Source organism: Bufo gargarizans, chromosome 1 (assembly GCF_014858855.1).
Source record: "Bufo gargarizans isolate SCDJY-AF-19 chromosome 1, ASM1485885v1, whole genome shotgun sequence".
Taxonomy (NCBI): domain Eukaryota; kingdom Metazoa; phylum Chordata; class Amphibia; order Anura; family Bufonidae; genus Bufo; species Bufo gargarizans.
The window spans coordinates 327,935,861-327,960,876 of NC_058080.1; the positions used below are offsets into that span (position 1 = coordinate 327,935,861).

A 25,016-nucleotide genomic window follows, 5' to 3' on the forward strand; every position below is an offset into this window, starting at 1 on the left:
CGTAAGAATGCCCTGTGAAATTCTAAAAGTACTCATTGGAATTTGGGCCCCTTTGCGCACCTAGGCTGCAAAAAAAAGTGTCACACATGTGGTATCGCCGTACTCAGAAGAAGTAGGGCAATGTGTTTTGGGGTGTATTGTTACATATACCCATACTGTGTGTGATAAATATCTCTGTAAATGACAACTTTTTCAAATTTTTTATACAAAGTTGTCAATTTACAGAGATATTTGAGCACGGCGATACCACATGAGTGACACTTTTTTGCAACCAAGATGCGCAAAGGGGCCGAAAGTCCAACGAGTACCTTTTAGGAGGGCATTTTTAGGCATTTGGATTCCAGAGTTCTTCTCACGCTTTAGAGCCCCTAAAATGCCAGGGCAGTATAAATACCCCACATGTGACCCAATTTTGGAAAGCAGACACCCCAAGTTATTCCGTGAGGGGCATGGCGAGTTCATAGAAGATTATTATTTTTTGGGCACAAGTTAGCAGAAATTGTTTTATTTAATTTTTTTTTCTCACAAAGTCTCCCTTTCCGCTAACTTGGGACAAAAAGTTCAATCTTTCATGGACTCAATTTGCCCCTCGAATACCTTGGGGTGTCTTCTTTCCAAAATGGGGTCATTTGTGAGTTGTTTGTACTGCCCTGGCATTTGAGGGTCTCCGCAATCATTACATGTATGGCCAGCATTAGGAGTTTCTGCTATTCTCCTTAGGCCTCATGCACACGACCGTTGTTTGGGTCCGCATCCGAGCCGCCGTTTTGGCAGCGTAAGAATTTTACTGTGATTTTTGCAGTGATCAGAAAAAAAAATTCTGTCACTGCGGTGGGGCGGACTGAACGCAAGTGTGCGCACAAGATCAGGCCTGATCGGGCGAACACTGCGTATTTTGTAGATCCTAAGGTGACCCTAATGTACTGATATAGATCTGATTGTGATCAGTCTTGATCACTTACAGATACTATATAGTACTAGTGCTGATTAGCGACAGCGATGATGCTAATCAGCGACTAATCAGTGACTATGGTGCGGTGGGCTGGGCGCTAACTAACTAACAAGTAGCTAACTAAATGGCATACGGACGTCGGAATGGAGCCTTACAGGGGGGTGATCAATGACAGGGGGGTGATCAGGGAGTCTATATGGGGTGATCAGGAGTTAATAAGGGGTTAATAAGTGACGGGGGGTGTAGTGTAGTGTGGTGCTTGGTGCTACTTACAGAGCTGCCTGTGTCCTCTGGTGGTGGATCCAAGCAAAACAGTGTCTAATATACCTTTCTGATGCGATTTTTTAAACATCTACAGCCTGCCAGCGCTGGCAGGCTATAGTTTAACTTCAGAGCTGCGCGTTCGCGAGAAATCTCGGGTCTCACGAGATGACGCCAATAGGCGTCACTGAGACCTGAGAGCGCTGCCGCCCGGACGCCTATCGGCGTACAGTCAAAGGGGCAGGGTGCTGTGTATAACACTGTTAAGGGAACGGAGTGCTGTGGAGGTCACAGTTCAGGGGGCAGGTAGGGTGGCCATTCAGACCACCCTCAAAACTGACTTAAAACCCCGCCTTCAGGTCCCGCTAACCCACTCCCCTGATCTGGTTAGATCATGCCCCCTACCACTCCTCAGCTGACGGGGATTGAAAAAATGAAGGTAAAAATCCACTTCTGTCAGATGCAGGGGTGGGAGGGAGGGTGACTTTCTCCCTGCAGCTTACACACAGAATGCACAGTGCTGCTGTCTGAGAGTGAGATGTTCAAAAGGACATCCCTGTGTCCGCCCACGCCCTGCGCCAGACGTATGACAGGGAGTCTGAAAGCCGGACTGTCCGGCCTAAAACCGGACCTCTGGCAACCCTAAGGGCAGGCTGCTGTGGAGGTCACAGTTAAGGGGACGGTCCACTATGGAGGTCAGTGTTAAGGAGTATATTGCTATAGAGGCCACTGTTAACCCTTTCTGCCCCAGGCCAGTTTTCACCTTCCTGCCCAAGCCATTTTTTTACAAATCCAACATGTTCTTTTTGAGTGGTAATAGCTTTGGAACACTTATTTATCCAAGACATTCTGAGACAATTTTCTCGTGACACGTTGTACTTTATGATAGTCAGACATTTGAGTCAATATATTTCACCTTTATTTATGAAAAAATCCCAAATTTGACAAAATCTTTCAAAAATTTGCAATTTTTTACATTTTGATTTCTCTGCCTTTAAAACAGAAAGTGATAGCTTATAAAATATTTATTAGTTAACATTCCCCAGATGTCTACTTTATGTTGGCATCATTTTGTAAATGTCATGTTATTTTTTTAGGAAGTTAGAAGGCTTAGAAGTTTAGAAGCATTTTTTAAAACGTTTAAGAAAATTTCCAAAACACACTTTTTAAGGACCAGTTCAGGTCTGAAGTCACATTTGTGGGGCTTGCATAGTGGAAACCCCCCATAAATGACCCCATTGTAGAAACTACCCCTTAAAGGATAACTGTCACACTTGACTCTAATTTCAATTTTCATATATGTAGTTACTAATAACATGATATTCCAGAATCAGTTACTATTAGACTGACTTACCCCATATTTAATAAGATTCAGCCATTAGCAACCAGTCTGTATAAAACTGCAATTTCAGTATTCAGTTAAGATGGCCGCCACTGCCCTCACCCTGAGGCTAATCCCGCCTGCCCTCACTAGCCAGTAACAATAGCCCCCCAAAAGTGTCAGTAACCAGAGCCCTCCCCCTAAAGGGTTAATCTCCTGCAGCACAAAGGGGTCCTCTTACCACATGTTGCTGTCATTTATAGGCCTCATGCACACGGACGTTTTTTTTCGCGGTCCGCAAAACGGGGTTCCGTTGGTCCGTGATCCGTGACCGTTTTTCCGTCCGTGGGTCTTCCTTGATTTTTGGAGGATCCACGGACATGAAAAAAAAGTCATTTTGGTGTCCGCCTGGCCGTGCGGAGCCAAACGGATCCGTCCTGAATTACAATGCAAGTCAATGGGGACGGATCCGTTTGATGTTGACACAATATGGTGCCATTTCAAACGGATCCGTCCCCATTGACTTTCAATGTAAAGTCTGGAGTTCTGTTATACCATCGGATTGGAGTTTTCTCCAATCCGATGGTATATTTTAACTTGTAGCGTCCCCATCACCATGGGAACGCCTCTATGTTAGAATATACTGTCGGATATGAGCTACATCGTGAAACTCATTTCCGACAGTATATTCTAACACAGAGGCGTTCCCATGGTGATGGAGACGCTTCAGGTTAGAATATACAAAAAAACTGTGTACATGACTGCCCCCTGCTGCCTGGCAGGTGCTGCCAGGCAGCAGGGGGCAGACCCCCCCCCCCTGTTTTTAACTCATTGGTGGCCAGTGGGCCCCCCCTCCCCTGTTGTTAACTCGTTGGTGGCCAGTGTGCGCACCCCCCTCCCTCCCTCTATTGTTTTAATACATTGGGGCCAGTGTGCGCGCGCCCCCCAACCCCCCCTCTATTATTTTAATACATTGGGGCCAGTGTGCGCGCGCCCCCCCAACCCCCCCCCCCTCCCTCCCTCTATTGTTTTAATACATTGGGGCCAGTGTGCGCGCGCCCCCCCAACCCCCCCTCCCTCCCTCTATTGTTTTAATACATTGGGGCCAGTGTGCGCGCGCGCCCCCCCAACCCCCCCTCCCTCCCTCTCTCTATTGTTTTAATACATTGGGGCCAGTGTGCGCACCCCCCCAACCCCCCCCCCCCCTCCCTCCCTCTATTGTAATCATCATCGGTGGCAGCGGAGTAGAAGATTTTCATACTTACCTGCTTCTTGCTGCTGCGATGTCTGTGTCCGGCCGGGAGCTCCTCCTACTGGTAAGTGACAGGTCTGTGCGGCGCATTGCTGTCACTTACCAGTAGGAGGAGCTCCCGGCCGGACGCAGACATCGCAGCAGCAAGAAGCAGGTAAGTATGAAAATCTTCTACTCCGCTGCCACCGATGATGATTACAATAGAGGGAGGGAGGGGGGGGGGGGGGGTTGGGGGGGTGCGCACACTGGCCCCAATGTATTAAAACAATAGAGGGAGGGAGGGGGGGTTGGGGGGGTTGGGGGGGCGCGCGCACACTGGCCCCAATGTATTAAAACAATAGAGGGAGGGAGGGGGGTTGGGGGGGGGGGCGCGCACACTGGCCCCAATGTATTAAAACAATAGAGGGAGGGAGGGAGGGGGGTGCGCACACTGGCCACCAACGAGTTAACAACAGGGGAGGGGGGGGGGCCGCACAATGATATTCAAACTGGGGAGGGGGGGGGGGGGTCTGCCCCCTGCTGCCTGGCAGCCCTGATCTCTTACAGGGGGATATGATGGGGTTAATTGTACTATCATATCCCCCTGTAAGAGATCGGGTGCTGCCAGGCAGCAGGGGGCAGTCTTGTACAAAGTTTGCAGTGTATTCTAACTAGAAGCGTCCCCATCACCATGGGAACGCTTCTGTGTTAGAATATACTGTCGGAAATGAGTTTTCACGAAGTGAAAACTTAGATCAGAAAAAGCTTTTATGCAGACGGATCTTCGGATCCGTCTGTATGAAACTAAAACCTACGGCCACGGATCACGGACACGGATGCCAATCTTGTGTGCATCCGTGTTCTTTCACGGACCCATTGACTTGAATGGGCCCGTGAACCGTTGGCCGTGAAAAAAATAGGACAGGTCATATTTTTTTCACGGCCAGGAAACACGGCTCACGGATGCGGCTGCCAAACGGTGCATTTTCCGATTTTTCCACGGACCCATTGAAAGTCAATGGGTCCGTGAAAAAAAACGGAAAACGGCACAACGGCCACGGATGCACACAACGGTCGTGTGCATGAGGCCATACACTGAGCAGATGGCAGATCTCCCTCCCCTGCTCTGCGCTGCTTCACTCTGTCCCAGTCTGCATTGTCCCAGTCTGCTGAGTGAGGGAGCGTCTGCCAAGCACAGGGACAGGGAGAAGTGCACACAGCCCAGGCACTGTTATCAGCTGCTGGGGAGGACCTGGCTTTAATCGTTTACTTACAGTCCCTGGCTGTCTGTAATCTGACCTTGCAAGCTGGGTGCTTCTGCTCCTTCAACACATAGACGGACCCTGCATAGCAACCTGATTTTAAGCACAGGTAAAAGTAAGCAGTACAGGGAACAAAACTGTGGAATTAAGGGGTAATTAAGTACAGAGTGAAAAGTTTAAATAGGGCCACCAAGGAGATATTAATCACCACAATCCAATACAAAAATATGACAGTTATACTTTAAGCTACTCAAAACTGATTTGAAAAACTTTGTTAACCCTTTAGATGTTCCACAAGAATTAAAGGAAAATGGAGTTGAAATGAAAAAATTTCACCTTTTTGGCAGATTTTCAATTTTAATAAAAAAAATTCTTTAAACACATAACCAAATAAAACTCAATATTTATTACCCTGATTCTGCGGTTTACAGAAACACCCGACATGTGGTCATAAACTGATGTAAGGGCGCACGGCAGGGAGCAGAAGGAAAGGACTGCCACATGGTTTTTGGAAGGCAGATTTTGCTGGACTGGTTTTAGATGCCATGTCCCATTTCAAGCCCCCTGATGCACCCTTAGGCCTCATGCACACTGCCGTGTTTCACGGCCGTGTGTGGGCCGTGGAACCGCGGCCTGGATCCCTCCTGAGAGCAGGAGCGCACGGCGTCACTGGTTGCTATGACGCCGTGCGCTCCCTGCTGCCGGCACAGTACAGTAATACACTGGTATAGATCTATACCAGTGTATTACTGTACTGTGCCGGCAGCAGGGAGCGCACGGCGTCATAGCAACCAGTGACGCCGTGCGCTCCTGCTCTCAGGAGGGATCCAGGCCGCGGTTCCACGGCCCGCACACGGCCGTGAAACACGGCAGTGTGCATGAGGCCTTAGAGTAGAAACTCCCAAAAAGTGACCCTATTTTGGAAACTAGGGGATAAGGTGGCAGTTTTATTGGTACTATTTTGGGGTACATATGATTTTTAATTGCTCCATATTAAGTTTTTTGTGAGGCAAGGTAACAAAAAAATGGCTGTTTTTACAACATTCATCTGACATGGTAGATCATGTGCTATTGTTATGCAGCAGGTTGCTATGGACGCAATGATATCAAATATGTCTACTTTGTTTGTTTCAGTTTTACATAATAAAGCATTTTTGGAAAAAAATAATGTTTTGTTTTGTGTTGCCATATTTTTTTATACTGATCGTCTTCTGCAGGGGCTCATTTTTTGCAGGAAGAGTTGATGTTTTTATTGGTACCATTTTGGGGTACATATGATATTTTGATCATTCATTACTGCACTTTATGGGGCAAGGTGACCAAAAAGTTGGTAATTTTGGCATAGTTTTTTTTTTTACAGCGTTCACCTGAGGGGTTATGTCATGTGATATTTTCATAGAGCAGGTTGTTACGGATGCAGCAATAACTAATATGTATACTTTTTTTATTTATTTAATTAACACAATAATAGCATATTTGAAACAAAAACATAATGTTTTAGTGTCTCATGTATATATATTTTTTTTGGAGCGATTTTCTTATGTAGGGGCTTATTTTTTGTGGGATTAGGTGATGGTATTATTGGTATCTATTTGTGGGGCACACGCCTTTTTGATCGTTTGGTGTTGCACTTTTTGTGATGTAAGGTGACAAAAATGGCTTTTTTTACACAGTTTTTATATTTTTTTATGGTGATTATCGGACGGGGTGGATCATGTGATATATTGATAGAATCGGTCGTTACGGAAGCGGCAATACATAATATCTGTGTTTTTACATTTTTTCTATTATTTATTTTAAAATCAAGGGAAAAGGGGCGTTTTTTCTTTTTTTACTTGAAACTTTATCTGCAATGCATTACAATACATCTGTAATGCTCCCTCACCTGCAGCAAACCTCTTCTATGTTGCAGTCAGCGCTGACCGCTGCATAGAAGGGGTTAATGCACCGGCATCAGTATTTTCCCTGATGCAGGAGCATACAGCAGGGGTTCGGCTAACGGGAACAGCCAGTCCCCTGCGCTGGTCGGGAAGGGGTTAATGGGGCGGGGGGTTCTGGAAATCACTGTTAAGAAGATGAGGTACTGTGGAGGTCACTGTTAAAGGGGCGGGCACTGTGAAGGTCTCTGTTAAGGTGGCAGGGAACAGTGGAGGTCACAGTTAAGTAGACGGTCCGCTAAGGAGGTCAGTGTTAAGGGGTGGGGTGCTGTAGAGGTCACTGTTAAGGGGGTGGGGTGTTGTGGAAGTCATATTTTAAGGGAACATAGTTCTGTGGAGGTCACTTTTAAAGAGATGGGTTATTGTGGAAATCACTGTTAATGAGACGTGGTACTGTGGAGGTCACTAATAAAGGGGTGGTCGCTGTGGAGGTCACTGTTAAAGGGGAGGGCAGTGTGGATGTTACTGTTAAGGGGGCAGGCTGCTGTGGAGGTCACTGTTAAAAGAGGAGGGGACTGTGGAGGCCACTATTAAAGTGGCAGTGGGGTACAGTGAAGGTCACTGTTAAGGGAGCGGGGTACTGTGGCAGTCACTGTTAAAGGGGCAGTCGCTGTGGAGGTCTCTGTTAAGGGGGGCGGGAATGGTGAAGGTCAGTTAAGGGGACTGTGGAGGTCACTGTAAGAGGGTGGGTGCTGTAGATGTCACTGTTAGGCCTCATGCACACGACAGTTTTTTTTCACGGTCCACAAAAACGGGGTCCGTAGGTCCGTGACTGTTTTTTCGTCCGTGGGTCTTCCTTGATTTTTGGAGGATCCACGGACATGAAAAAAAAGTCGTTTTGGTGTCCGCCTGGCCGTGCGGAGCCAAACGGATCCATCCTGAATTACAATGCAAGTCAATGGGGATGGATCCGTTTGACGTTGACACAATATGGTGCAATTGCAAACGGATCCGTCCCCATTGACTTTCAATGTAAAGTCTGGAGTCCCTTTACTTTCACACTTGCGTTCATATAATGCAGACGGTGGCTCCGTTCAGAACGGATCTGTCTGCATTATATTGTTAAAACATTTCTAAGTGTGAAAGTAGCCTCAGACAGATCCGTCCAGACTTTACATTGAAAGTCAATGGGGGACGGATCCGTTTGAAAATTGAGCCACAGTGTGTCATATTCAAACGGATCCGTCCCCATTGACTTACATTGTAAGTCTGGACGGATCCGCTTGCCTCCGCACGGCCAGGCGGACACCCAACATAACTTGAAGCGTCCCCATCACCATGGGAACGCCTCTATGTTAGAATATACTGTCGGATATGAGCTACATCGTGAAACTCAGATCCGACAGTATATTCTAACACAGAGGCGTTCCCATGGTGATGGGGACGCTTCAGGTTAGAATATACAACGAACTGTGTACATGACTGCCCCCTGCTGCATGGCAGCACCCGATCTCTTACAGGGGGCCGTGATCTGCACAATTAACTCCTCAGGTGCCGCACCTGAAGGGGTTAATTGTACTATCATATCCCCCTGTAAGAGATCAGGGTGCCCCCCCAGGGGGCGTGATCAGGGAGATCAGTGTGCGCCCCCCATCGCCCCCCCCTCCCTCCCTCTATTGTAATAAATCGTTGGTGGCACAGTGTGCGCCCCCCCATCGCCCCCCCTCCCTCTATTGTAATAAATCGTTGGTGGCACAGTGTGCGCCCCCCATCGGCCCCCCTCCCTCTATAGCAGTACCAACATTGGTGGCCAGTGTGCGGCCTCCCATCTCCCCCCACCCCGATCATTGGTGGCAGCGTAGTTCCGATCGGAGTCCCAGTTTAATCGCTGGGGCTCCGATTGGTAACCATGGCAACCAGGAAGCTACTGCAGCCCTGGTTGCCATGGTTACTTAGCAATAGTACAATAGTAGAAGATTCATACTTACCTGCTTGCTGCTGCGATGTCTGTGACCGGCCGGGAGCTCCTCCTACTGGTAAGTGACAGTTCATTTAGCAATGGGCCGCACAGACCTGTCACTTACCAGTAGGAGGAGCTCCCGGCCGGACACGAACATCGCAGCAGCAAGCAGGTAACTATGAATCGTCTACTATTGTACTATTGCTAAGTAACCATGGCAACCAGGACTGCAGTAGCCTCCTGGTTGCCATGGTTACCGATCGGAGCCCCAGCGATTAAACTGGGACTCCGATCGGAACTCTGCTGCCACCAATGATCGGGGGGGGGGGAGATGGGAGGCCGCACACTGGCCACCAATGTTGTTACTGCTATAGAGGGAGGGGGGCCGATGGGGGGCGCACACTGTGCCACCAACGATTTATTACAATAGAGGGACAGAGGGGGGGGCGCAATGGGGGGCGCACACTGTGCCACCAACGATTTATTACAATAGAGGGAGAAAGGGGGGGGCCCGATGGGGGGTGCACACTGGCCACCAAGCTATTATTACAATAGAGGGAGGGGGGGGGCAGCACTGGCCACCAATGATATTCAAACTGGGGAGGGGGGGTCTGCCCCCTGCTGCCTGGCAGCCCTGATCTCTTACAGGGGGATATGATAGTACAATTAACCCCTTCAGGTGCCGCACCTGAAGGGGTTAATTGTGCTGATCACGGCCCCCTGTAAGAGATCGGGTGCTGCCAGGCAGCAGGGGGCAGTCTTGTACACAGTTTGTAGTGTATTCTAACTAGAAGCGTCCCCATCACCATGGGAACGCCTCTGTGTTAGAATATACTGTCGGATATGAGTTTTCACGAAGTGAAAACTTAGAACTGAAAAAGCTTTTATGCAGACGGATCTTCAGATCCGTCTGTATGAAAGCAACCTACGGCCACGGATCACGGACACGGATGCCAATCTTGTGTGCATCCGTGTTCTTTCACGGACCCATTGACTTGAATGGTTCCGTGAACCGTTGTCCGTCAAAAAAATAGGACAGGTCATATTTTTTTGACGGACAGGATACACTGATCACGGCCTCGGCTGCAAAACGGTGCATCTTCCGATTTTTCCACGGACCCATTGAAAGTCAATGGGTCCGCGAAAAAAAACGGAAAACGGCACAACGGCCACGGATGCACACAACGGTCGTGTGCATGAGGCCTTATAGTGTATACTGGCAATGTCTTTTAACGACACACACAAACATTAAATGAAATAGATTAAATATACCCGTGCGAAGCCGGGTCCTTCAGCTCGTTGTGACGCCACGTGTCCGCTGTTGAGTAAGGAACCTGTTAAAAATTTGAATCCTACCCCTGACAACAGTCAATCGAAATGGCCAAGATCAGCCATTCCAACCAACTTTTGTCCCATGTACAGTATAAGGCCAGCTATATAGTATTATTCCTGGTCTGTTGCTTCTCTCTGTGGGTCCAGGAGCAATTTTCTCATCACAGAGACTGTAGAGTATTAGAACTGATAGTACATTCTAAACTGTGTAAAGGCTCATGCACACGAACGTATTTTCTTTCCGCTTCCATTCCGGGTTTTTTGCAGACCGTATGTGGCATCATTCACTTCAATGGGGCTGTGGAAAATACTCTGTGTGCATTCCGTTTCAGTTTGTCCGCATAGCTGTTCTGCAAAAAAGTAGTGCATGTCCTATTATTGTCCGCAAATAACAGTCCAAGGCCCCATTCAAGTCAATGGGTCCAAAACGTACATGGAACACACCCGTATGTCATCCGTATTTTGCGGATCCATACTGTAGAAATACTATGCCCAGCCCATATAACTCATGTGTTTGGTGATTAATAAGTTACTGTTTCTGTATACGATCTACAAAAAACGGATCAAATACGGAAACCATACGGATATTTTTTGTGCAATAACAGAATGGTAGAGGACTTAAATCAGAGTAAAAAAGAACTAGATACGGAACAACGGATCAGTGAAAAACAGACCGCAAAACAATAGTCGTGTGCATGAGCCCTCAAGCTGAGGGTTTCAGATCTTTAGAGCTTGGGTAGTACATATGCTTTTTACAAGTTAGAATTGTACATTGACCAAGATGAAGTGGAAAAAGTATTTAAATGTCATATAACATGTAATCTATAAGCAATGAATAAAAAAATGTAAACTTACACTTATTTTTATACATTTTTTGTGACACTTATGAATTATAATGCAACATTAAATCCAAATGCAGTGAGGAAATTGCAATCTGCCACTCATTTATTTGTCTCACCTTGGTGTTTTTAATAAGCCATACAAAAACTAAAATGGCTACAGGTTAAAGAATGCAATTTTTGAAATTCATATCTATGACTTTTTTTATTGCAAAATGAGCATGCTGTGTTTTGATTTAAAAAACAACACTTGTTTCTATTGAACGTTTGCAGATTAGCTGTAAAATACTGATCAGCGTGTGTATTAAATTATTTTAGGATGTTAGCAGGTTTAGAATTTTAGAAGCAATTTTTCACATTTTCAAGAAATTTTCCAAAACTGACTTTTTAAGGACCAATTCAGTTGTGAAGTCACTTTAAAGGGCTTACATATTAGAAACCACCAATAAATTACCCCATTTTATAAACTGCAAACCTCTTAAATTATTCTAAACTACATTTAAATATCTGCTAACCCCTTAGGATGTTCCACACTAATTAAAGCAAACTATTTAGAATTTTTTGCAGCTTTTCCATTTTAATCCATTTGTTTCTGTAAAACAGCAAAGGTTAACAGCAAAACAAAGTTCATTATGGATTACCCTGATTCTGCATTTTACAGAAACACCTTATACAGTATGTGGTCATAAACTGCTGTATGGCGACATAGCAGGGCTCAGAAGAGGAGGATCTCTATATTACTTTTGGTGGGTAGTTTTTCAGAAATGGCTTTTGGGTGCTATGTCATATTTCAGGAGACCCTGAGGTACCCTTATAGTGAAAGGCACCAAAGGGACTCCATTTTGGAAACTATATCCCACAAGGAATTTTTCAAGTGGGAGGATGAGGAACTGCCACCAATGACATTCCAGATGTGCTCACCAGAGATGCTGCTTGAAGGGTTAAACAGAATTAGCTGTGTGATCTGTATGAAGGACAAGAGGTTGGGTGACATCATATTGAAGGGTGACTATGTATACATTTACCTCCTGTCTTTATAAGGAAAATTTCTAGTCAGCATTATTATAATGAGAGCTGTATAAGGAACTGCTACTATTGTAATGAGAGCTGCAGCTATTCTTGTATGTATGCATGGATGTATATAAGGCCCTGTACGACGAACAATAAATAGAACTGTTTCTGACATAATTCTGCATCTGTCATTGACACGTTCTCCAGACGTCTGTCTTCGGGGACACAGAAAGGAATCACGGTGCATAGAGAGAAGGATGATATTCTTTCAGTTGGGAGCTCGTCCGTGTAATAGAAATACAGGAATTCGGTAAGTAACGGAACATTCCTGTCTAAAGACTGGGGACATTCCGATGCTTTCCGTAAAATTTTCTGTTACTTCTATTTTGAATCCGCTTTAGACACTCTGAAAGAAATAGGGAAGCTACCTTTAGGTAAGGTAGAATATTAGAATCTATCTTTTAGGGAAGGTAGAATCTACTTTGGTGAAGGTAGAATATTGCAAGCTGCCTTTAGGGAAGGTAGAATGATTGGAATCTGTCTTTAGGGAAGATAGAATCAAAAGAAATGGTGTCTGTCTTTGGGGAAGATAGACTGTAAATAGACTCCTGGCCAGGTCACACAGATACTTTAGGGAAGTATTTTATAGTTATATCTTTTCGGGAAGGATATACCAGAGGTAGTCTTTTGGGAAGACTTCATATAGTGTCTGCACCTTGATTTCTTTTGTCACCCCTTGTCTGTTGCTTCTTTTCTGTCGCTTTCTTATGCTTTCTGTTATGTTCTGATGTTATAAAGCATTAAGTAATTTTTTATGCTGAAGGTAAGCAGCAATTGATACTGTGACAAATGTACTAACTTTATTGTGTGTATCCTGGATGACCTTCTAACCCCGCAACTGGTGACCGCAAGTAACTATTTTAAGGGATTATACTACCTGATAATTGTGAAGGACGTTGTGCATAGATTCTGTACGGACAGTCCTGGGGTCAATTTAGCTCTGCCTCCATCTCAATTCAGTTATATGACATGGGTGCACAGCAAGGAAAGGTCTCTCCACCCCCTCCGAATGTAGGTGAAACTTGTAAGGATTCTGTAGCCTGGGTCTGTGGGACTGATTGTTGTTTAGTTACTCCCTGGGTTGATACTCTGGCAGTATGGACAGAGTGAATGTGTAGTATAAATTTGTTCCCTCAGGAAGAGACTAATGACGTCTTCCATATGGATATGGTGATAAGGATTATGTTTGAGTGACACTGAAGCTTACCCATATTATGGTCCAGACCTCCAGTGGGACATGCAGTGTATGCAGTCAAGTAGGGAAAATTGCCTTACTTAAGCACCGTAATGGTATGATAGACCAAATAAAGGTTCACAAGCAGTAGGCAGGGAACCAGGAGGGATATATATAATGAAACATGAGTTAGATAAAGAATTGACAAGGAGTTCACTCCAAAAAACCTTCCTCCCTATTTAGGAAATATTCCACAGATATATCCGTCCCTTCTAAAAGATGACTTGGATTTAAAAGTACTTTGAGGCCCAGGCATTATTAAATTGGCTCAAAAGGGAAGAAGATAGGAGGAGAAGAGCTGACACTCTAGAGTCCTTTTACAGTACACACTTCTTCTTCAAAGCATCTGTTGGGAGATAGTTCAGACGCTGCTCGCAGCTCCCTGCCCCCCTTCTCCTCATGTCCATTACATACACAAGGCTTCGAGTGACAGCAGTGAAGGGAGGGGGGAGGGCTCCTGAGCTAAAAATGCAGTTTCTGACAGTTTGGGATAGACCAGTTGTTGTTCTGGAAATACGAGAACATGTAGAATACAATTCACACATTTCTAACACTAGAGATGTCATTTCTCCCATGCGCCTTAGATTTAAAAAAAATGTTTTCCCAAACCTGAACATATACCTCCTCATGATGAGGACAGTGACCTTGAGAAACAGTTCACTTTTATGACTATAGGGGTCATCTTGCTAAAGGGACCTATTGAAGTAGTTGATATTAATAAAGTTGTTATTATACCTATAGCCCCTGTGGTTCCTGACGTACCATCTCTGCTGTCAGCTATTCCTGCCCGTGCAGAGTTTTTCTCTGTTATTGATTTGATTAATGCATTTTTTTCTGTCCCAGTTGACAAGGAGACACGGCCACCTTTTTCTTTCACATTTAAATTTCGCCAGTATACTTGGTGTAGAATGCCTCAGGGTTATGTGGACTCTCCAGTAGTCTACTCCATTGTCCTCCACATTACACTGCCCCTCATGGTTCTGTCCTTCTACAATATGTGGACGATCTCCTCATATGTAGTTCTACTCGGGAGCCCTGCCAGGCAGACTGTGTTAGTTTACTACTGTGGTTATGTGACACATTACAATGGTGTATGGACAGTGTTGAGTATTTGGGCTTTGTTCTCAGTAAAGGTGAGAGGAGAATCAGCCATGCCAGAATTACTGCCATACTGGGTCTGCCCCGCCCACAAACCTAGAAAGACATGTTGACCTTTCTTGGTATGATTGGTTACTGCCGCCAATGGATTGCTGATTGGTCCTACTATGATAATGTTCTTAGACAAGCCACTAATACTGAGATGCCTGACTTCATTAAATGAATGTCTGATGACATGTTACAAGCTTTTAGTCATTTGAAATGTGCAATGGTTTCGGGTCCTGGTTTGGGCCTACCTGACTATGGCGTGATGTTTCACTTTTTTGCCAGGGACAATTGTAAAACCATGGCAGGAGTCCTGGCGCAGGATCATGGAGGTAAATACCGCCCTGTTGCTTTTTTCTCAAAAGTGGTTCCCGTACAGGTTCAGGGCATGCCTGCGTGTCTCAGGAGTTTGGCAGTCTGTGCGATGGTCGCTGAGATGGTCACGCCTATCACCCTAGGTCATCCCACTGCTCTACATATCTCACACAATGTTCAGGCCCTGTTGAAGAACATACATACAGAACATGTCAGCACAAAGACTGAGTGGATATGAAGTTTTGTTGCTATCTAATCCTCAACTTCATATCAAATACTCAGCATCCACGTTCGGTCCAATGGCTATACTGAATGCCCTACTTGGCTACAAGGAAGAGCAGGATGATTTGCCTCCTCCCCATGCATGTACTGAACTTATACATGAGCATACCTCACCTAGGCCTGACTTACAGTCCACTCCCATGGAAGGAGCACCTGATATATTTATGGATGGATCCTGTTCCCGCCCTAATGTTGAGGGGAACGATGTGGCTGAATACACTGATTCCAAGTATGCCTTTGGGGTTGTCCATGATCATGGGGTAATCTGGCAGAGGAGAGGTTTCATAGCTGAAGATGGGAGATGTATCTCACATTCCACCCTAGAACATGATCTCCTGGCCACCATCCACTTACCGAGCGAAGTTGCTCTTATCAATTGCAAGGCACATATTGGTCTACAAACGAACATAACTATAGGGAATGCCCTAGCTGATCAGGCAGCAAAGGAGGCTGCTATTAGGATGGCAGCGACAGTTTGAATGCCTTCCCTGGTTCCGGACATTACCCTTACTGACAATCTATTGTTCAGCCTCCAGGATTTGGCTATCAGTAGCGACAAACTGGCATGACAGTCGGTAGGTGCAGTACAAGACCCTAATACGGGTCTTCTCTGCAAAGAGGGGAAGCCATGTATCCCAGTTGCAAGCGCCCCGATTTTAATTGAACAGTATCATGGTCTTGGTCATAGGGGAGCACAGGCAACCACTGACCTCATTCAGAGAGATTTTTTTATACCAGGTCTTAGATCAAAGGTACAATCTTATGTTTACCGGAGTATTATATGTCTCAGAAATTAGGATGCAGCCTAACAAGGATACTGGGTACTCACCATTTGGGGTCCTAATGGGAAGACCCTTCCCCACCCCTTGGGGTCAAAGGCCCCTGTGATAGAAAAAGGGGATCTAGAAGTAGTACAAGCAGAGTATGTGAGGAAACTTATAGAAACTTTAGATCAAATTGAACAAGATATTGCTCGTGCCTCTCCTTTCTCTCCACAGGAACCTACGCATCCTTACCAACCAGGAGATGTGGTGATAGTCCAGAGACTGGCAAAAGGACGGAAACAGACTGAGTTCCTGTTTGGACCACCCACCCGAGTGGTAGCAGTCACCAGAACAGCGATTCTCACAGAAGAGGCTCCAATCTGGATTCACGCTAGCAGAGTGAAAAGGGTTCCTGAGGCTTCTTCTCCGGTGACGGACAAAGACAAAGAGGGTGAAGCAGGTGTGAAATCCCTGAACAAAGAAGGGAGCTCAGAAGAAGTTTCCCTGAAAAGTGCCTTGCCACAGGCTGAAGATGATGACCCCACAATATTCTGGGAGATAATATTCTAGGAGAGAATTGTTGTCTGCTGATAATTATTAGTCTGGCTTATTACTACATGTATTTATCACCCAGAGGAGATGAGTTTCTTCTGCGGTGCACCAAATAATCAGCCAGTATATAAAAGAGCTCTGGAGCAAGATCCCTTGGCTCCCGTCCCCTTTTATTCTGAACAGAATAGTATAGTCAGGATGGCAAATGCCCTAAATGTTAGTTCATTGTGCTTTAAAGACTTACAGAGCCCACGGGATCTTATACAAACATGTGTTATTGCTGTGCCTACACCTGATGAATCCCTCCTTGAAGTCTGGGCGAAGGCGAACAATACACAATCTTTTATTCCCTTGTATGACTTCTGTGGGGAATGTCAGAAAATAGGAAATAGCAGGGATAATATTAGAATAACAACTATTAACCACTTCAGCCCCACTAGCTGAAACCCCCTTCATGACCAGAGCACTTTTTACACTTCGGCACTACACTACTTTCACCGTTTATCGCTAGGTCATGCAGCTTACCACCCAAATGAATTTTACCTCCTTTTCTTCTCACTAATAGAGCTTTCATTGGGTGGTATTTTATTGCTGCTGACATTTTTACTTTTTTTGTTATTAATCGAAATGTAACGATTTTTTTGCAAAAAAATTAAATTTTTCACTTTCAGCTGTAAAATTTTGCAAAAAAAACGACATCCATATATAAATTTTTCGCTAACTTTATAGTTCTACATGTCTTTAATTAAAAAAAAAAATGTTTGGGCAAAAAAAAAAATAAATGGTTTGGGTAAAAGTTATAGCGTTTACAAACTATGGTACAAAAATGTGAATTTCCGCTTTTTGAAGCAGCTCTGACTTTCTGAGCACCTGTCATGATTCCTGAGGTTCTACAATGCCCAGAGAGTAGAAAAAACCCACAAATGACCCCATTTCGGAAAGTAGACACCCTAAGGTATTCGCTGATGGGCATAGTGAGTTCATAGAACTTTTTATTTTTTGTCACAAGTTAGCGGAAAATGATGATGATTTTTTATTTTTATTTTTTTCTTACAAAGTCTCATATTCCACTAACTTGCGACAAAAAATAACTTCTCCTGAGTACGGCGATACCAGATGTGTGACACTTTTTTGCAACTCAGGAGAAGTTGGGGAATGTGTTTTGGGGTGTCATTTTACATATACCCATACTGGGTGAGAGAAATATCTTGGCAAAAGACAACTTTTCCAATTTTTTTATACAAAGTTGGCATTTGACCAAGATATTTTTCTCACCCAGCATGGGTATATGTAAAATGACACCCCAAAACACATTCCCCAACTTCTCCTGAGTACGGCGATACCAGATGTGTGACACTTTTTTGCAGGCTAGGTGGGCAAAGGGGCACATATTCCAAAGTGCACCTTTCGGATTTCACCGGTCATTTTTTACACATTTCGATTGCAAAGTTCTTCTCACACATTTGGGCCCCTAAATTGCCAGGGCAGTATAACTACCCCACAAGTGACCCCATTTTGGAAAGAAGACACCCCAAGGTATTCCGTGAGGGGCACGGCGAGTTCCTAGAATTTTTTATTTTTTGTCGCAAGTTAGTGGAATATGAGACTTTGTAAGGAAAAAAGAAAAAAAAAGAAAAATCATCATTTTACGCTAACTTGTGACAAAAAATAAAAAGTTCTAGGAACTCGCCGTGCCCCTCACGGAATACCTTGGGGTGTCTTCTTTTCAAAATGGGGTCACTTGTGGCGTAGTTATACTGCCCTGGCAATTTAGGGGCCCAAATGTGTAAGAAGTACCTTGCAATCAAAATCTGTAAAAAATGGCCTGTGAAATCCGAAAGGTGCACTTTGGAATATGTGCCCCTTTGACCACCTTGGCTGCAAAAAAGTGTCACACATCTGGTATCGCCGTACTCAGGAGAAGTTGGGAAATGTGTTTTGTGGTGCCATTTTACATATAACCATGCTGGGTGAGAGAAATATCTTGGCAAAAGACAACTTTTCCCATTTTTTTATACAAAGTTGGCATTTGACCAAGATATTTTACTCACCCAGCATGGGTATATGTAAAATGACACCCCAAAACACATTCCCCAACTTCTCCTGAGTACGGCGATACCACATGTGTGACACTTTTTTGCAGCCTAGATGCGCAAAGGGGCCCAAATTCCTTTTAGGAGGGCATTTTTAGACATTTGGATCCCAGACTTCTTCTCACACTTTCGGGCCCCTAAAAAGCCAGGGCAGTATAAATACCCCACATGTGACCCCACTTTGGAAAGAAGACACCCCAAGGTATTCAATGAGGGGCCTGGCGAGTTCCTAGAAATTATTATTTTTTTGCATAAGTTAGCGGATATTGATTTTTTTTGTTTTTTTCTCACAAAGTCTCACTTTCCGCTAACTTAGGACAAAAATTTCAATCTTTCATGGACTCAATATGCCCCTCATGGAATACCTTGGGGTGTCTTCTTTCCGAAATGGGGTCACATGTGGGGTATTTATACTGCCCTGGCTTTTTAGGGGCCCTAAAGCGTGAGAAGAAGTCTGGAATATAAATGTCTAAAAATGTTTACGCATTTGGATTCCGTGAGGGGTATGGCGAGTTCATGTGAGATTTTATTTTTTGACACAAGTTAGTGGAATATGAGACTTTGTAAGAAAAAACAAAAACAAACAAAAAATTTCCGCTAACTTGGGCCAAAAAAATGTCTGAATGGAGCCTTACAGGGGGGGTGATCAATGACAGGGGGGTGATCAATGACAGGGGGGTGATCACCCATATAGACTCCCTGATCACCCCCCTGTCATTGATCACCCCCCTGGTAAGGCTCCATTCAGACGTCCGTATAATTTTTACGGATCCATGGATCGGATCCGCAAAACACATGTGGACGTCTGAATGGAGCCTTACAGGGGGGTGATCAATGACAGGGGGGTGATCAATGACAGGGGGGTGATCACCCATATAGACTCCCTGATCACCCCTATGACACTGATCACCCCCCCTGTAAGGCTCCATTCAGACGTCCGCATGATTTTTACGGATCCATGGATACATGGATCGGATCCACAAAACACATGCGGACGTCTGAATGGAGACTTACAGGGGGGTGATTAATGACAGGGGGGTGATCAGGGAGTGTATATGGGTGATCACCCGCCTGTCATTGATCAGCCCCCTGTAAGGCTCCATTCAGACGTCCGCATGTGTTTTGCGGATCCGATCCATGTATCCATGGATCCGTAAAAATCATGCGGACGTCTGAATGGAGCCTTACAGGGGGGTGATCAATGACAGGGGGTGATCAGGGAGTGTATATGGGTGATCACCCGCCTGTCATTGATCACCCCCCTGTAAGGCTCCATTCAGACGTCCGTATGCGTTTTGCGGATCCGATCCATGTATCCGTGGATCCGTAAAAATCATACGGACGTCTGAACGGAGCCTGACAGGGGGGTGATCAATGACAGGGGGTGATCAATGACAGGGGGGTGATCAGGGAGCTTATATGGGGTGATCATGGGTGATCAGGGGTTCATAAAGGGTTAATAAGTGACGGGGGGGGGGGTGTAGTGTAGTGTAGTGTTTGGTGCGACTTTACTGACCTACCTGTGTCCTCTGGTGGTCGATCCTAACAAAAGGGACCACCAGAGGACCAGGTAGGAGGTATATTAGACGCTGTTATGAAAACAGCGTCTAATATACCTGTTAGGGGTTAAAAAATTCGGATCTCCAGCCTGCCAGCGAGCGATCACAGGAAGTCTCGCGTCTCGCGAGATGACGCGTATATGCGTCCAGGAGGAGTAAAGCAACCACCTCCCGGACGCATATCTGCGTTAGGCGGTCGGGAGGTGGTTAATATGACTACAGCAGAAACTTGTTTTACTTTTTCCCAGGATATGACTTTATATTGTGATAATAGAGACATAAAAAGTGAATTACCTAGGAATAGTGTATATGATTATATTGACGACACCTGTAAAAAGAATAGAAGACTTGCTAGCTCCCTGGATAATTCCATGAGTTGTAATAAGACCATTGTGACTCCTAGTTTTATCTATAATATCATGCTCCCTAAAGGATGGTTTTTTTCTTGTGGTAACAGCACCTACAATTACATTCCTTCTAATGTTATTGGAGGTCCCTGTGTGTTATCCAGGCTGACTTTGGCTCTTCCCAGTCAACTCCCTATCAGGAGAGCTTACAGATCAGTTACCAAGACTTTATCAGAAGACTGTGACTCTACCCCTTCTCAGCCATACAGAATATATAAGTTTGGGCGCCTCTATATTAGGAGTGCCTAGACTGGATATATATAATACTCGTACTATAAATTCTATCGCCTTATCAGACATGCTTTTAGATCTACAAGGTATAAGAGGAGCAGTGCTAGAAACTAGATTTGCTGTAGATTATCTGTTACTGAAGCATTATATAGGATGTCAAGATTTTAAAGGAATGTGTTGTTTTAATTTATCTGATCATTCCAGATCAATCCAGTCCCATATTCAAGGGTTACATGAAATTGCTAATAATATCAGGAAAGATGTTAAGTCATCCTATTGGTGGGACTGGTTATTGAGCTGGCTGCTGGATTTGAGTTGGATAAGAACATTATTGATCAGTATTATAATTATTATTGCTTCCTTGATTGTTATATGATGTTGCATCCAATGTATCCCTTCCCTCATACAGATGTTTTGTGCAATGTGTCCAAAACCCACAGACCCTGGTCAAGCATATGCTACTTACCTCTTGTTGAGAGAGAAAAGATAAGTCATATTTATGACTAAAGAGGGGATTGAAGGGTTAAACAGAATTAGCTGTGTGATCTGTATGAAGGGCAAGAGGTTGGGTGACATCATATTGAAGGGTGACTATGTATACATTTACCTCCTGTCTTTATAAGGAAAGTTTCTAGTCAGCATTATTATAATGAGAGCTGTATAAGGAACTGCTACTATTGTAATGAGAGCTGCAGCTATTCTTGTATGTATGCATGGATGTATACAGGTCCTTCTAAAAAAATTAGCATATTGTGATAAAGTTCATTATTTTCTGTAATGTACTGATAAACATTAGACTTTCATATATTTTAGATTCATTACACACAACTGAAGTAGTTCAAGCCTTTTATTGTTTTATTATTGATGATTTTGGCATACAGCTCATGAAAACCCAAATTTCCTATCTAAAAAAATTAGCATATTTCATCCGACCAATAAAAGAAAAGTGTTTTTAATACAAAAAAAGTCAACCTTCAAATAATGATGTTCAGTTATGCACTCAATACTTGGTCGGGAATCCTTTTGCAGAAATGACTGCTTCAATGCGGCGTGGCATGGAGGCAATCAGCCTGTGGCACTGCTGAGGTGTTATGGAGGCCCAGGATGCTTCGATAGCGGCCTTAAGCTCATCCAGAGTGTTGGGTCTTGCGTCTCTTAACTTTCTCTTCCCAATATCCCACAGATTCTCCATGGGGTTCAGGTCAGGAGAGTTGGCAGGCCAATTGAGCACAGTAATACCATGGTCAGTAAACCATTTACCAGTGGTTTTGGCACTGTGAGCAGGTGCCAGGTCGTGCTGAAAAATGAAATCTTCATCTCCATAAAGCTTTTCAGCAGATGGAAGCATGAAGTGCTCCAAAATCTCCTGATAGCTAGCTGCATTGACCCTGCCCTTGATAAAACACAGTGGACCAACACCAGCAGCTGACATGGCACCCCAGACCATCAGTGACTGTGGGTACTTGATACTGGACTTCAGGAATTTTGGCATTTCCCTCTCCCCAGTCTTCCTCCAGACTCTGGCACCTTGATTTCCGAATGACATGCAAAATTTGCTTTCATCCAAAAAAAGTACTTTGGACCACTGAGCAACAGTCCAGTGCTGCTTCTCTGTAGCCCAGGTCAGGCGCTTCTGCCGCTGTTTCTGGTTCAAAAGTGGCTTGACCTGGGGAATGCGGCACCTGTAGCCCATTTCCTGCACACGCCTGTACACTGTGGCTCTGGATGTTTCTACTCCAGACTCAGTCCACTGCTTCCGCAGGTCCCCCGAGGTCTGGAATCGGTCCTTCTCCACAATCTTCCTCAGGGTCCGGTCATCTCTTCTCGTTGTGCAGCGTTTTCTGCCACACTTTTTCCTTCCCACAGACTTCCCACTGAGGTGCCTTGATACAGCACTCTGGGAACAGCCTATTCGTTCAGAAATTTCTTTCTGTGTCTTACCCTCTTGCTTGAGGGTGTCAATGATGGCCTTCTGGACAGCAGTCAGGTCGGCAGTCTTACCCATGATTGCGGTTTTGAGTAATGAACCAGGCTGGGAGTTTTTAAAAGCCTCAGGAATCTTTTGCAGGTGTTTAGAGTTAATTAGTTGATTCAGATGATTAGGTTAATAGCTCGTTTAGAGAACCTTTTCATGATATGCTAATTTTTTGAGATAGGAATTTTGGGTTTTCATGAGCTGTATGCCAAAATCATCAATATTAAAACAATAAAAGGCTTGAACTACTTCAGTTGGTGTGTAATGAATCTAAAATATATGAAAGTCTAATGTTTATCAGTACATTACAGAAAATAATGAACTTTATCACAATATGCTAATTTTGGGAGAAGGACCTGTATAAGGCCCTGTACGACGAACAATAAATAGAACTGTTTCTGACATAATTCTGCATCTGTCATTGACACGTTCTCCAGACGTCTGTCTTCGGGGACACAGAAAGGAATCACGGTGCATAGAGAGAAGGATGATATTCTTTCACTGCTGGCCATATTAACTCATTTATACCAAACAGCCAGGCTGCTCACAGTGGCACAAGCAACATACCTAGGATTGTCCTGTTGAAAAATGGCTCCTGAGACTCTTTGGAGAAATGCCCATACCAGTGGTTTGACGACCAAATCAATGTAACAGGAAACTGTCTGTGTATCTGAAAGATTTTGAGGGTTCTGGCTAGCGTACATTATGACACTATAATTCCGACAGTAGGTCCGGTGTGAAAATAACGTGTGAATCTATTTGTTACTAAACAGTAGAAATATCAAGTTTAAACATAGTCATTTCACAAGGTTTGTGTGACAATATAGCATCTAAAAATAGTGTAAACTGTATTAACTAGAAATACCACAGGACTCGTACTGACATAGATCTGTTCATGATAGAACAAGTATGTTTCTGACGCACAGGAAACTGGGGCAGGAAATGCTCTCTGCATTGAGGTGTTGGAAAATAAATAGCTTTTCAAATTTCAACTCTCTTAAGTGTCAATCTAATATATAAAGCTGAGTGTATGTATGTGTGCGTAATGCCCCCGAGTGGCATTACCACTCCTATGCCCTGCATCTATCTGTGCATGCTAGTATAATTTCATCTGTGCATTTATTACAAGTCCTCCACATTGTGCATTTCCTATTTCTATGCAACTGTATAGGTTCATGCAATGTATAGGTTCATGTAAGTCAGAAACTTAGAGCCTCAGAAGCCAGGAAGAAAGTTCACAGGTATAACTTAAGAGACAGACTACAGAAGGAATGTGCAGCATACAGCAAAAGCTGAGTTAAATAGCCAGCCTGTCAGTAAAGCAGAGCCAGAGAGCAACAGATGTGCAAAGAGGAGTTTGCCACAGTTTTAATGCTAAAGCCTGCTGGGACCAAGACAAAGTCTTTAAACCGTTTGGAGAAACGTTTATGCAAAGTAAAGCTGTTATTGAAATTCATCACAAGGTCTGGACTCAATTCATGCTTCATCCCAAAATTCAACTACCCCCTTTATCTGTTTCATAGCCAATGCCTGGGGTTTCAGCGTATCCTGATAGGAGCACCGTGACACGTGCACAAAACATTGAGGGACATTATAGGCCACCCTATACTACTTGGCCATTGCTATAATTGGGTACCAACAACATTCCTCAAAAAGGGACCCTGTCCCATTGTCGCTTCACTGCAATTGGCGTCACAAAACACATCTCATCTTAATGGGACCCCTTGTGGATTGTGCCTCTGTTGCATGTGTGTATGTATGTCCACTAAAGGAATCCGTACTGTCGCATTTACAATCACAAAATTTGGCACACAGGTACATCAGGTGTCCGGGAAAAATTTAGACCGGGTCTCAGCTCTCTAGCAAGTAACGTTCCTGAGATATTCACAAACAATGCTTTAGCCAATAGAAACTTGGCCACATGACTAGAGTTGAGCGGACACCTGGATGTTCAGGTTCGGCCGAACATGAAAAAAATGTTCGTGTTCGGGACCCGAACTTGACCCCGAACCCCATTGAAGTCAATGGGGACCCGAACTTTTGGGCACTAAAATGGCTCTAAAATAGTCCTGTAAAAGGGCTAAAAGGCTGCAAATGGCATCAAAATGTGCTTAAGAGCATGACAACTGTTCTGCAAACAAATGTGGATAGGGAAATGACTTAAAATAACATAAAATACAGAAAAATTAAAAATAACAATCTGGATCTAGGAGTAGGAGGTTGAGGAGGCGGTGGATGGGTGGATGTGGCGGTGTAGGTGGAAGTGGCGGTGAAGGTGGAAGCGGCGGTGAAGGTGGAAGCGGCGGTGAAGGAGGAGAAGGTAGCCAACTCTGATTTGTGTTATTTTGAAATTGG

At 44.5% G+C, this 25,016-nt stretch overlaps 1 protein-coding gene across 4 annotated transcripts in view; it reads right to left on the reverse strand.

Moving 5' to 3' along the window:
* Positions 1-25,016, reverse strand: part of LOC122946439 (tyrosine-protein kinase ZAP-70) — a 735,844-nt gene that overhangs the window by 584,060 nt on the left and 126,768 nt on the right. Inside the window, exon 1 of one of the 4 annotated variants that reach the window (XM_044306095.1) lies at positions 23,229-23,258. The exons of the other annotated variants lie outside the window; for them this stretch is intronic. The gene's annotated coding sequence lies outside the window, so the exon portion shown is untranslated. Of the gene's footprint in view, positions 1-23,228; positions 23,259-25,016 lie in introns of those variants that run through there. 4 annotated transcript variants of the gene reach the window in all.